The following is a 13,376-nucleotide window of genomic DNA, read 5'->3' as shown; positions in this document are numbered from 1 at the left end:
AGCAAGAAACACCAAAAGCTATGCGCCTCCGTATCGGAGCACCGTGAAGGGTACTCTGGGGGCGGTTAAATGGAACTGTGTCTAGTGTATATTTTCTAGTTCTGGCAAAGATCTTTCCCTAGTCCCTTGTGCGTAACCTCAAGGCTCGAGCAAGCAACTAGAGTGTTTCAGGAAAATTTGCCAGAAGTTCCCAACATTCGAGGCGTTATTTAAACTACCCTAGCATTTAAAGTGTCTTAAAGCGCATTGAATTATGACACGTTCAACGCATTTAAGACTGTTCCGTCCGGTTGACTGGGACGTCTTCGTGCGCGTCCTCGACCGTCAGCTAGGGACTCCTTCCCACTGGTTACCTGTGGATTCCTGCAAAAAGAGGACAAAAGGGCGCCCTAGCGGCCGTTTGCACTCCGACGCTCAAGTCAGCCAGCAAGAAACACCAAAACTATGCACCTCCGTCTCTGAGCACCACGTATGGCACTCTGAAGGTCTTAAAAATGGAAACTGTGTCTAGTGTGTATTTCTGCTTCTGGCAAAGCTCTTTCCCTAGTCCCTTGTGCGTAACCTCAAGGCTCGAGCAAGCAACTAGAGAGTTTCTGGTCAGTTTGCCAAAAGTTCCAACCCTGTTTCCATCATTCTCAGCGCTATTTAAACTGCCCAAGCATTTAAAGCGCCTTAAAGCGCTTTTAATCACAAAACGTAACGCACTTAGTTAACGCGTCTAATTAGAAAACGTAGCGCATTTAAGATGTTGAAACGCTTGGGAGCCTTTATAGTACCTGAAACGCTCAAAACAGAAACTGTATTGAATGACTTTAATTACCTGGTACCTGACTGAAGGGTGTTTCTATTCTGACCTGGCTGTCGTACACGTGGAGGGCCTCACAACGCCATGACCCCATCTGGGGACGTTTCTGCCCATCGGGGGACGTTTCTACGTGTGAGTCCTCCTGCTTGGGAGTGCTACTGCGCAAGGGGTGACTTTTTGGGTGCCAACTCATGCCCCAATCATCTAGTCACTCACTTTGAGAGCGTATCTGCCTTCCTCTCGTACCCTGCACCTGGCTACCCTGGGCGTGACCCTCCCCTTGAGTCGTATCTGTCCCAAAGGCGTCTCTGGGGCGGCAGGGGTACTTCACGAGTCGGGCTGCCCTACACTGGTGCTGTCACTATGGCCTTGAAGCCACCTTTTCCTTCTCTTCATCACTATTCCCTGGTTATCAGGGGTCTGAGGCCTTCCCACGGCGTCGCCCCCTCCATGGTCTTTCCTACCCATGGGTGTCGGGGAATGGCGCTGTGGTCACCTTGCTTTTATGTTATTCCACCTTGGCGACACCATGCTAGGCGACGCCTTATCCTGGCGACGCCCTGCTAGGCGACGCCTTATCTTGGCGATCCTTTCTGTTGGCGACGCCTGCGCTTGGCGTCACCCCACCCGGGCAACGCCTTACGTTGACTTTGACTTCGACGCTGACTTTGACCTTGACTTCGTCAACGCCCGGGTACGGGACGGTACACAAGCCCCCAGTCTTAAGCTGATGACTTGTCTTCAACGAAAAGACTAAGGCCTCGCCCACGCCATCTACGTGGCACCTGGTGAGGTGTCATTCTTTCTGACGTGTCAACCTTGGAAACATTGACGTGACACTCTCTGAACCCTTGGGGTGTTCTTAATGGCTGATTGGACATCCTCTGAGACGGGAAAACAACACCTTTTGGGGCCACGCTTAATCGCGTGCCACGTGGTTCATCACGCGGTCATCCCTAAGAGCCTCTTGCGCTTCCCCTGAGCGCCCAATCCCTTGACACGCGGCGCAATCAAACGGTCCCCAATTAACGCCCCTTGGGTTGCAGGTGTAACGTTTAAGTTACCAAAACCCCGCGCTTGAAACCACTGTTACATCCACTTTCTCTGCCTTTCCTCACTGTTCATCTTCTTCGAATTTCCTCTCTCGTGACCCTTGCTCTTTCGTGCTTCCGCTCTCCACATCCTTCGATCCCCAAAGGTACGGTTTTTCCTCTCCTTCATGATTCCCTTTACTGCATGAACTGCCTGAGATTGTTTCTGTTACTGTATTTTTTGGATGTCGTTCTTGTGCTTCTTCGTTCCTCTCTTTCCTCCTTTCTCCCGTGTGGGTAGGGTTCACCTAGGATTCCTCCATTTTTTCCCCTTTTCTCCTCCAAACCCATTTTCTCTGAACCCTTTCTTTTTCTCTTTTGCTCTTCAACTCTTGCATCCATGGCGAAAACTAAGACCAGCGCGCCTCCTCCGCTCCCTAGGTCTTAGTACAAAAATGAGTATGACTGGGCTCTCGATGACCTCCTCGACGAGTGCTCCACCCTAAACTCCGTCGAAGACGTGGAGGCCCACAGGGGGACCCCGCGCTTTACAACTTCAATGCTTTCCATAAAACTCACGACTCCCACGTCTTGGTATGCCGGGTGAAACCCGGGGTACCCGTTTGCGGGGACTCAAGGGACACTGGGGGAAACCCCTTCTTCTTCCTTTACCAAATGGTACTCAAAAGGGTGGGGCTGCGTCTACCTCTCACTTCCTTCGAGAGGGAGCTGCTCACTGAGATCAACACCGCCCCCGCCCAGCTTCACCCCAACAGCTGGGCTTTCGTAAGGGGGTTTCAAATTCTTTGTGGATATCTGGGTGTCCCTCCTTCCGTGGACGTTTTTCTTCATTTTTTCGAGGTAAAGAAACAAGGAAAAAGCCTGTGGATGAGTTTCTCTGGCATCGCCGGGCGCATCATCCTCACGCTCTTCCAGAATTCATTCAAAGGGTGGAAAGGGAAGTTTTTCAAAATACGCGCAACCAAGCACGATCCTACCGCCCTGGACGACTTTCCTTTATACTGGACTGACAAGCCCATAACAATGAAGGCCTTGGCCTTGAACCAACTTGCTCCCGCTGATCGGGACGTGTGCAAAGCCTTGGCGGGGCTTGGGGTAGTCTTCGATACTGCCAAGCTCATCGCCAATGAGTTCAATGCCCACGGACTCTCCACCTACTTCGGTATCTGCTCCTGCTCGTTTATACTGCACGAACTGTCGTGGTTATACGAACTTGCTTGCTCCGCTTGAAACCCTATGGTTATCTGTATGCGTTTAGCTATAAATACTCCCTTTCTGCTATATCTGAATTGATCTGTGCTCTGTTATTCTCGCTGCTGCAGGTTCAGTGATGACTTCGTCAAGGCGACTCGCCCTTGCCAAATTCCTAAAGAAGGCAAGGTCCGCCAAAGAGGGTGGAGACGCGGTTACCCCTGCCGTGCCAACCGTCGCTTCCCTGCCGACTCCTCCTCCGTTCGCCTCTCCTTCTCCCATTGCCGCAGTACCATTGGCCATGGCATCGACCCCTGCCCCAGCACGCCCCAACAAAGGGAAGAGGGTGCTGGTGGTAGATTCTGACAGTGAAGATTCGGGCGTCGCATTGGTTTCCAGTAAGAGGAGGGCTACGGGCATTCCTGTCTTGACAGTTGCGTCTCCCGGTGGTGGGAGCTCTCTCAGGGACGATCCGCCAAGTGCCACATCACCTCCACCTCCACCTGCCCACGAGGAACGAGAGGAAAGGATTGATTCAGTTCCCCCTCCCTCGCCATTACCGCTTCATGACGCAGTTGAGGCTTCTGGCTCTGCCCCTCCTGCATCAGCTCCAGCTTCAACTTCTCGAAAGCCCCGCATTCCTCGCCCCATCCATAGGGAGTTGACGCAGGGTTTCACTGAGGGGATGTCGCCGACTGATCCTCACAAGGGGGGAGGCATGCCTTACTATATGGGGGCCTTCCTGGCGGTGGCTCTCAAGTGGCGCACCCAGGCTCAAAGCGCTATTAAGGGGAGGGAGGCTTTCCGCAAACTGAGACAAGAAGTGGGAGCGTTGAAAGAAGAGAAACAAAACTGGGTGCTCAAGGAGGAAGCTTCCCAATCCTTGCTTAAGGAGGGGGCTGAGGCGTACGCGCGCGAACTCGAACAGGCGCATGTCGATCAACTGGCCCAGCTCACCTCCTACCAAATCCAAAACATTGGCCTTCAAGAGGCGGCTCTTGCCTCCGAAGTGCAGCGGAGAAAACTTGAAGAACTGGATGCTGCTTGGAGGCAGAAGCTAGGTGAGAGAGAGGACGCCTTGGCTGCGAAGGTCGAAACCTTGAGCCTTGTCCAAGCCGAGGCTAACAAGCTCCGCGTGGAGAAGGAATTTCTGGAGAAGCAGTTGATATCCAAGGACTCTAGGGTTGTGCAACTAGAAGGGGAGGTCCGAGAATTGACTGGGGAGATGGCGGGCGCGTTTGAAGAGGGCTTCCAAGAGGCTCTGACTCAGGCGTCCTGCGAGAACCCTGGCATCAATATTTCAAACTGCGACCCCACACACCATGTCGTCGACGGGAAGGTCGTGCCCATGGACTTGGATGACTGAATCGCTGTCTCTCACCCGCCACCTTTACCTTTCGAGCTTTATAGTTATTTTTGCCATTCTGTGATAAAGTTGTAACTCCCATGCACTTTGTCGGAACTTTGGATTTTGCATGACTAATTCGTGCCTTTGCGTTATCCAATTCTGTTTGTGTGATTTTACCTTCCTTTCTCATTTCCACGTGTTCCGATTGCTCTGCCCCCCATCGCGTTCCTTTGTAGCTTGTTCCGCCTTCGTATCTACGAGGCCTCTGCTTCATGAAGACGTCAGTGGCTTTGCCGTTATTGTAGCGCAAAAGTTGAGGCTTACTCCAGGCCCCAAACTTTCGGGATAAGGCCATACACCAATGCCCATGCCCACGGAGAGGCTTGCCTAACGGCGCCGTATCGTCCGTTGGGTGTCTCCAACTCCTAAGCGGCCTGTCCCTTGATTCTCGGTGCCTGGCGCCCACGCCTGAGGAGAGATCTGCTACCATAGCGTCGTATCGTCCTCAGGGTGTCTAAAAAACACCAGTCGCTAGGGGCGCTCAAAGCCCTCCAGGGGTCGTTCCCTCCACGGTCTTTCCTCCCCATGGGTATCGGGGAACGACCTCGCCAGCAATTCCCTTAGCCTTTGGCAATCTCGCCTCCTTCCGCAGTCTTTCCTACCTGCGGGTATCGGGGAGGCGACGCCGCTAGTGATTATCTTTGACTCCTTCGATTTCGTCTCCCTCCACAGTCTTACCTACCTGTGGGTATCGGGGAGGTGGAGCTGTTGATACTGGTATTGACGACGCCTTAAAACATTTCACAATGGTAATGCCTTCTAGTTTGGCTATGCTTTCTCTTGGTAACGCCCTCTCCCTTGGCGACGCCACCTCTCTCGGCGACGCCCTCTTGTATGAGCGACGCCCTCGATGTCTCGCCCGTGCCGCCCACGTGGCGCTTTTCGTATGGCTGATAGGACGTTCCCCCACTTGAATAGGTTCTGACACCTCCTGAGTCTTTGATCCATTCTCGGCGGCGTGTCGTACCCCTGAGCATTCTGTCGATACGACGTTTTCTGAGTGTTAACCAGTGGTGCCAGGACTATCCTCTCATTTTCTGCCACGTGGCTTAGTTGCATGGTTTACCCATTCGCGTCGTTTGGCGCTCTAACCTTAATATTTAATTCTTCAAAATCTTGAAACTGCCTTCATCATCTCTGTGCTTTCGCGACATTCTTACGCCATCTTCCTCCTCTTAAAGAGCCACTCTGGTGTCCTTTCTAACCAACGTATTACCCCGCCTTTCCAGCGAACCATCTTCTTTCGACCCTCCAACTCTCTTTCCGACACTGTTCCGCCATGTCTTCTCACATTCCTTCCCCCAGGGTTAACCTTAAAGATCTGTATCCCTGGGCTTCAAGCGAGCTTCTGGATGAGTGCTCGTGCCTTCTTTCCACCCTGGCCATCAGGAAACACAAAGGAGAGTCGTGCTCTTATAACCACCGTGCCTTCGCGAGGAGGCATGACGATGACATCACCGTGCTCCCTTGCACCCTGGGGGAGCCGGTGTGTGGGGACGAACGCGCCAACGACAGGATTCATTTCTTTTACTTCTATCAGGTGGTGTTCCAGATCGTTGGTGTACGACTGCCCTTCTCCAGGTTCGAGAGGGAACTTCTGACGGAGATAAACGCTGCACCAGCCCAACTGTACCCCAAAGACTAGGCCTTTGTTAAGGCCTTTGACGTACTGTTCGGGTTCCTGGGGTGTGCGCCCTCGGTTGATATCTTTCTCCACTTTTTCGAGGTGAAACGTCAAAGGAACAACCTGTGGGTGACCCTCAGCAACGTCCCTGGTAGGGTTCTCTTGACTCCCTTCCAAAGCTCCTTCACGGGGTGGAAGGGTAGGTTTTTCAAGATCTGCTGTTCTGATATCGTACCTTCCGCCCTGGATGGGTTCCCGCTGTACTGGGTGAGTGAGGCACGAGCCCTCAAGTTCAAACCCTTCAAGAAACTAAGCCCGAACGACCAGGTTGCGTGCCGGATTCTAGCTGAGGCGGGGGGCTTTGACTCCGCCACACTGATCAGTTTGGAGTTCAACGCCGGAATCCTCGAGAAGTACATATGTACGAGTGGCTAACTCCGAAACTTCTGCTTTTTACCTTCATTAAATTTCTACGTGTTCTAACTCATGGGGCCCTCACTGCTCTTCTTTCCCTTGGTGCAGGTTCAAAGATAAACCCCCAGCGGAGGTCACAGCTCACCCAGGCGTTGAGGGCCGAGACTGAAGCGTCGTCCTCCTCCCTGCCAAGGTCTGAAGACCACTGAAGGCGTTTGTATTTTTTCTTTTTCTGTAAGAGCACTGGGCCTGTAATGTCTGCCCTATTCACCTTGCTCCCGTTCCTCTCGAGCATACATGTAAATTTGACTCCGCTGCGCCATGCTTGATTTCTTTAACGCTGTTTTACCTTGCACACGCTTCATATACTGCGCATTTTCCTCTGTCACCTTCCTTGGCGACGCGCTGCGTTTTTGGCTACGCTTTCTCTTGGCGACGCCTTCTGTCTTGGCGACGCCTTCTTTCTTGGCGACGCCTTCTCTCTTGGCGACGCCTTCGTTCTTGGCGACGCCTTCTCTCTTGGCGACGCCTTCTTTCTTGGCGACGCCTTTTTTCTTGGCGATGCCTTCTTTCTTGGCGATGCCTTCTTTCTTGGCGACGCCTTCTCTCTTGGCGACGCATGTGCCTGGCGATGCCTGTCGCCACTTCGAAAGGGAAAAGATAAAGACTGAAACCAAGACAAAGGTTTTTCATCGAACTTCTTTTCCTTTTTATTTGGGTAACCTCGTTAAAAAACCCCCGAGAGGGAAAAAGAGTGTCCCCTTCAACTAAATTGTTACATGGCTGCTTACATAAGTCAACTAAAATAAAATTTTAAGTTGGCTGCATTCCAGCTGCGTGGGATGGGACCCCCCTCCAAGGTCTCTAGGTTGTACGAACCGTTGCCCTTAGCCTCGGTAATTCTGAAGGGTCCGGTCCACTTGGGAGACAGCTTATTCTCCAGCTCGTACGGATGAGCCTTCCTCATAACTAGGTCGCCAATCTGAAACTGCCGCGGCTTTACCTTAGAGTTGTATTGTCGCTCTACTCTTCTCTTCACTGCTTCGGCCTTTATTCTGGCTTCCTCCCTGGCTTCGTCCAGTAGGTCTAGGTTCACCCGCCTTTCTTCGTTGGATTCTTCCGCCACGAAGTTTTGGAAACGTGGTGAGCTTTCGTGAATCTCAACTGGGATCATCGCGTCCGACCCATAGACTAAGCTGAAAGGCGTCTCCATGGTGGAAGATTGGGGCGTGGTGTGGTATGCCCACACGATCCTCGGCACCTCCTCCGCCCACGCTCCTTTGGCCTTTTCTAGCCTTCTCTTTAGCCCTCTCAGCAAAACTCTGTTTGCTGACTCTACCTGCCCATTAGTCTGGGGGTGTTCAACTGATGCGAACACCTGCTGGATGTGATGTCATTCCCCTAGCCATATAGAGAAAGGTTCTTGACCTTCTTAGGAATCACCTTGAGTTGGACATTATAGAGGCACTTTTCTTAGAGTTGGATCATTGTTCTAAGACAAGAACTCACCAAAAACTAGTACCAAATCCCAAACTCATTTGGATGAACCAATTGTAGTCAAATTGAACCGAACAAATGAGCAAGAAAAGCAAAGGAACAAGATGAATGGACAGAAATATAAAACTGCCAAACCAAAAACTCATAAAAACAGCAAGAACATCTAACCAAAACTCAAGAACACAAGCTAACACAAACAATAGAAAGAGGAGAAAGGAAGGAGAGAAGAAATGCTCATGAAGATGGAAGGAGGATGGATGATCTCGCCACTAGAAGTGTGGAATGCTCCTAGATGAGAGTGATGCCGCCACTTGAGGACTCCATTGATCCATCAAGATAAGACTAGAGAAGAAGGCTCAAAGCTCTCCAAAGTTCACTCAAAATTTGAGTAGAGTTTTCTTAGATTAATTCCAATATGAATTTTACAAAGGAAGCACCTCTATTTATAGCCTAAGGTGCTGAAAAATAGGTGGGAAATTTCAAATACACTCATTTGAAATTCCCACCAAAAACAAGTCACATGGGAGGTGTGACCTTTTTCTACTATGACACCACCCAAAAATTACACCTACACCACTCTCCTAAGTCACATGGGTAATGTGACTTTATTTTACATTTTCACACTCCTTTATTTAATAACCACACCTCCTAAAACTATACAAGAGTATTTCAAAGCTTGGCCTTGCCCCTCATGGGATGGACTTGGCTCTTTGGGCTTTGGCCTTCTTAGGCTTGGGCTTGGGCTTTGGGCTTGGGCCTCATCTTTATTTTATGTCTTCTTTTAATTTTGAGAAGACTAGAAGGAAGAACTTCAAATGTGAGGGTGGATGTCCTCTTCCTCCATTAATAAAAGTCTCCTTTATTTGATTCTCATCATACTCCTCGAGTTGGATAGAATTCGTCCACGAATTCTGAATCCCTGCATATAACAAAGTCAGTTTAGTTTTACAATTAAAAGTGGAAGAAAAATGTAAACATGACTTAGCATTTGTAAATAATGGGATTTCAGAAAAGGAGGTTCTATAAATCGACCAAGTTGGAAAAATTTGTTTGGGAATGATGTGATGTTTGGGAAAAAGACCTCTTAAATGGTGACAACCATTAGGAGGTATGAACAAATTATCCCTAACAGTTTTTAACCAAGATGGTGGTGAAATAGGAACCTTGGGTAAGGAAAAAGATAAGGAAGGAAAACACCTTGGAGGTGAAAGGATTAGATCCATGTCAACTTGGCCTTCTTTGTCTTTTTCTTTTTTACTTGTGGTAGGTGGGTGAGGTAGGTCTTGTTTTACCTTTTTTATCATTAAGATTTGCTTTTGTGGACAATGAAGAGCTATGTGCCCAAAACCTAAACATTTAAAACATTTGATATTTGAAGGTTGGGTAGGTGACTTAGGATTAGAAGGATTTGTAGTAGAAACTTTCTTTGGAAACATGGTTTGTTTGGAAAAATTGGAAGGACAATTTTGAGTAGACATTTTGTTGGCATCCTTCCTAGAAGAGTTGTAGAAATTATAATCATGAGTATTTTTGAAAGTTGTTTTCAAAAGATAGGATTCTACCTTGATGGCTTGGCGAAACACTTTCTTTAAAGAAGAGTACTCATTTAATTCTACAATTTCTCTAATATCTCTTCTCAAACCACGTACAAACCATTTTAGCTTTGACTCTTCATTAGCATGCATATTCATTTTAGTCAAAGTTGTTTCAAAATCTTTAATGTATTCTTCTACCATCCTATGTCCTTGAGGAAGCCTTTGGAACTTCAACAAGTGTTCCTTCCTAGAAGGAGGAACAAACCTCGCGTGCATACACTCTTTCAAAGCATTCCAAGAAACCACGAGAGGTTTCTTGCGATATATAATGTCCATTACAATTTTATGCCACCATTCTTTGGCATAGCCCAAAAAGGATGAAGAAACTATCCTAAGTTTATCGTCATCTTGGACCCTATGCACATGAAAATAATGGTCAACCTTAGTCTCCCAATCTAAATACACATTAGGATCACTATCACCATTAAAACTAGGGACTTTTTTACAAGCAATGTTGAACACTTGGTGATATCTTTGGTCATGGTTATAGCTCTCTTCATGAGAATGATGGTGATCCTTCCTTCTTTTATGGTCCTCTTCACAGCCTATGTCATTTGAAGAACCTCTTGTTGAAGGTTTATGTGAATGATGTCCATCATGGATAGAGTGAGATGGCCTAGCTTTTTGCACCTCCATCTTTTGCAATTTCTCTTCCAAGCGTCTAATGGTTCTTTGTGCTTCATGTAATTCACCAAGGATTGAAGCTTTGGAAGGAGAATTCTGCTTGTATGATGCATCACTTGAAAATCCAGCCATTTGTAATTAAAAACAGCAAATACACAAAAACAGTAAACAAGTCAAGAACAAAAATTAGTAAAAACAGTGAGTGTTTCAAGTAAAATGCCGAAGTGAAATGAGGCAGAAGACGAGGTCACTCTCAAAGAAATAATATCCTTGCACCAATCTGATCTTGAGGTCTTGGAATCCTCAAATGAAAGATATCAAAGCAAGCACACCAACCTCAAAGGCAACCACCACAAAACCAATGAAACAATAAAGACAAACAAGAAAAGGTATAAGCAAAGAAAGGTAATTGCAAAAGGAATACTGTATGTAAGACAAACTCAAAGATTAATGAATGAAAGACAATCAAGAAAATAAAGAACTCAATGAGGAAAGAAGGCACATCAAAAGAGTCCTAGAGAAAAGTACTAGAGTAGATTATAAAAACAAAAACAGAACTACAAGAAAAAGTGTTGTATGCAAACTGTGCTATGTTAACAGATTTAACTGGAATGATTCAAAGCGAACTGGAATGTGAAAAAATAACCACAGAAACTTCAATGTCTCAACTCAATAATGGCACTGGAACGAACTAAAAACAGTAAGCCAATTGAGAGAAATAAATTTTTCAAAATTGCTGCCCAATTACCGTATTTTGTTCGGCAGTAATGTACACTTTTCGTATTTTATTTATCATTTTTTGTGTACTTGGAAGTTTTGAGTGCTTCTTTTTGCTATGGTTTTGTAACACTTTGAAGAATGTAAATCCAAATTTTCACAAATTTCCAGTGAGCCAATTAATTGCAGTAAATTGAAAACAGTAGCACGTTTGTAAGAAAACAGAGGAACCTATTTAGGAATGAAAAACAGTATGATGAACTAGCAAAGGAACTTGTGTAAAGGAACTTGTATAGAACTAGAATACAAGCATGAACTCAAATCTAAAAAATGAAAATGCACAAAGGATCAAGCAATAAACTCAAAAACAAAAAGTAAACCAAAGCAAGAAACAATCAAAGCAATAAAAGTACTACAAGAAGTAATGACAATTATGGAATAACATGACTAAGACAAAACTTGACACGATTACAAAATTAAAAGACGTATCACAAGATGTAACAACAAGTGAAAGGAAGCTTAAGGTCAGCTCAAGGAAGGAGAATGCCATTCCAAAAGAGCAGCCATACTCATATGAACAATGAGTGCCATAATCCTTTTCACAAACACTTGGTGTAACAAAAGAAAAACAGCAAGAAAACTCAATTAAGCCTAAAACAGAAACTTAAATTGCAAGAAATTAAAGAAGCTCTTGAAATAAAGTGCACACAACTCAACAATTAAACAAGAATGAACCTAAGACTCATGATACCACATGATGTGATTCCAATAGCCACATAGAGAAAGGTTCTTGACCTTCTTAGGAATCACCTTGAGTTGGACATTATAGAGGCACTTTTCTTAGAGTTGGATCATTGTTCTAAGACAAGAACTCACCAAAAAACTAGTACCAAATCCCAAACTCATTTGGATGAACCAATTGTAGTCAAATTGAACCGAACAAATGAGCAAGAAAAGCAAAGGAACAAGATGAATGGACAGAAATATAAAACTGCCGAACCAAAAACTCATAAAAACAGCAAGAACATCTAACCAAAACTCAAGAACACAAGCTAACACAAAGAAGAGAAAGAAGAGAAAGGAAGGAGAGAAGAAATGCTCATGAAGATGGAAGGAGGATGGATGATCTCGCCACTAGAAGTGTGGAATGCTCCAAGATGAGAGTGATGCCGCCACTTGAGGATTCCATTGATCCATCAAGATAAGACTAGAGAAGAAGGCTCAAAGCTCTCCAAAGTTCACTCAAAATTTGAGTAGAGTTTTCTTAGATTAATTCCAATCTTAATTTTACAAAGGAAGCACCTCTATTTATAGCCTAAGGTGCTGAAAAATAGGTGGGAAATTTCAAATAAACTCATTTGAAATTCCCACCAAAAACAAGTCACATGGGAGGTGTGACATTTTTCTACTATGACACCTCCCAAAAACTACACCTACACCACTCTCCTAAGTCACATGGGTAATGTGACTTTATTTTACATTTTCACACTCCTTTATTTAATAACCACACCTCCTAAAACTATACAAGAGTATTTCAAAGCTTGGCCTTGCCCCTCATGGGATGGACTTGGGCTCTTTGGGCTTTGGCCTTCTTAGGCTTGGGCTTGGGCTTTGGGCTTGGGCCTCATCTTTATTTTATGTCTTCTTTTAATTTTGAGAAGACTAGAAGGAAGAACTTCAAATGTGAGGGTGGATGTCCTCTTCCTCCATTAATAAAAGCCTCCTTTATTTGATTCTCATCATGATGCCTACATCAGCACATAGGTTTCTCAACTGCTGACTGGCAAACTAGGTTCCGTTATCGGATATCAGCCGCCTAGGTACGCCGAAACGGTACACAATATTCTTCCACACAAAGTGTTGGACTTTGTGCGCAGTGATCTGGGCCACGGGCTCCGCCTCTATCCACTTGGTGAAGTACTCGATGGCGACGATCAAGTACTTCATCTGCCTTATCGCCAACGGAAACGGGCCTAGGATGTCGATCCCCCAGGTATGGAAAGGCCATGGGCTGTATATGGATCGCAGCTCCTCTGGCGGCGCCTTGTGCCAATCTGCGTGTTTTTGGCATTGCTTACAACGCTGGGCGTGTCGCACACAATCTTCCTTTGCTGTTGGCCAATAAAACCTTGCGCGCATCACCTTAGAAGCTAAGGACCTTCCGCCTACATGGCTTCCACAAACGCCTTCGTGGAGCTCCGTCATTATTCTGGTACACTCGTCGCCGCTTATGCATGTTAAGATAGGGTGAGTGAAACCGTGTCTGAACAACACTCCGTCTATCAGGGTGTACCTTGCCGCATTTCTCTTAACCTTCTTACCTTCTTCAGGCTCCACTGGGAGAACCCCATCCGCCAGGTACTGCCTGTATGGCGTCATCCAGGTGTCTCCTTCGGCTAAAACATGTATCCGCGCTCGCCTCCCTTCTTCGGGCGTGTCCGTGTATACA

The sequence above is a fragment of the Phaseolus vulgaris genome, chromosome 4, assembly GCF_000499845.2.
Source record: "Phaseolus vulgaris cultivar G19833 chromosome 4, P. vulgaris v2.0, whole genome shotgun sequence".
NCBI classification, from domain to species: Eukaryota; Viridiplantae; Streptophyta; class Magnoliopsida; order Fabales; family Fabaceae; genus Phaseolus; species Phaseolus vulgaris.
The sequence above is the reverse complement of the archived record's forward strand: the minus strand, read 5'-3'. Positions refer to the sequence as shown.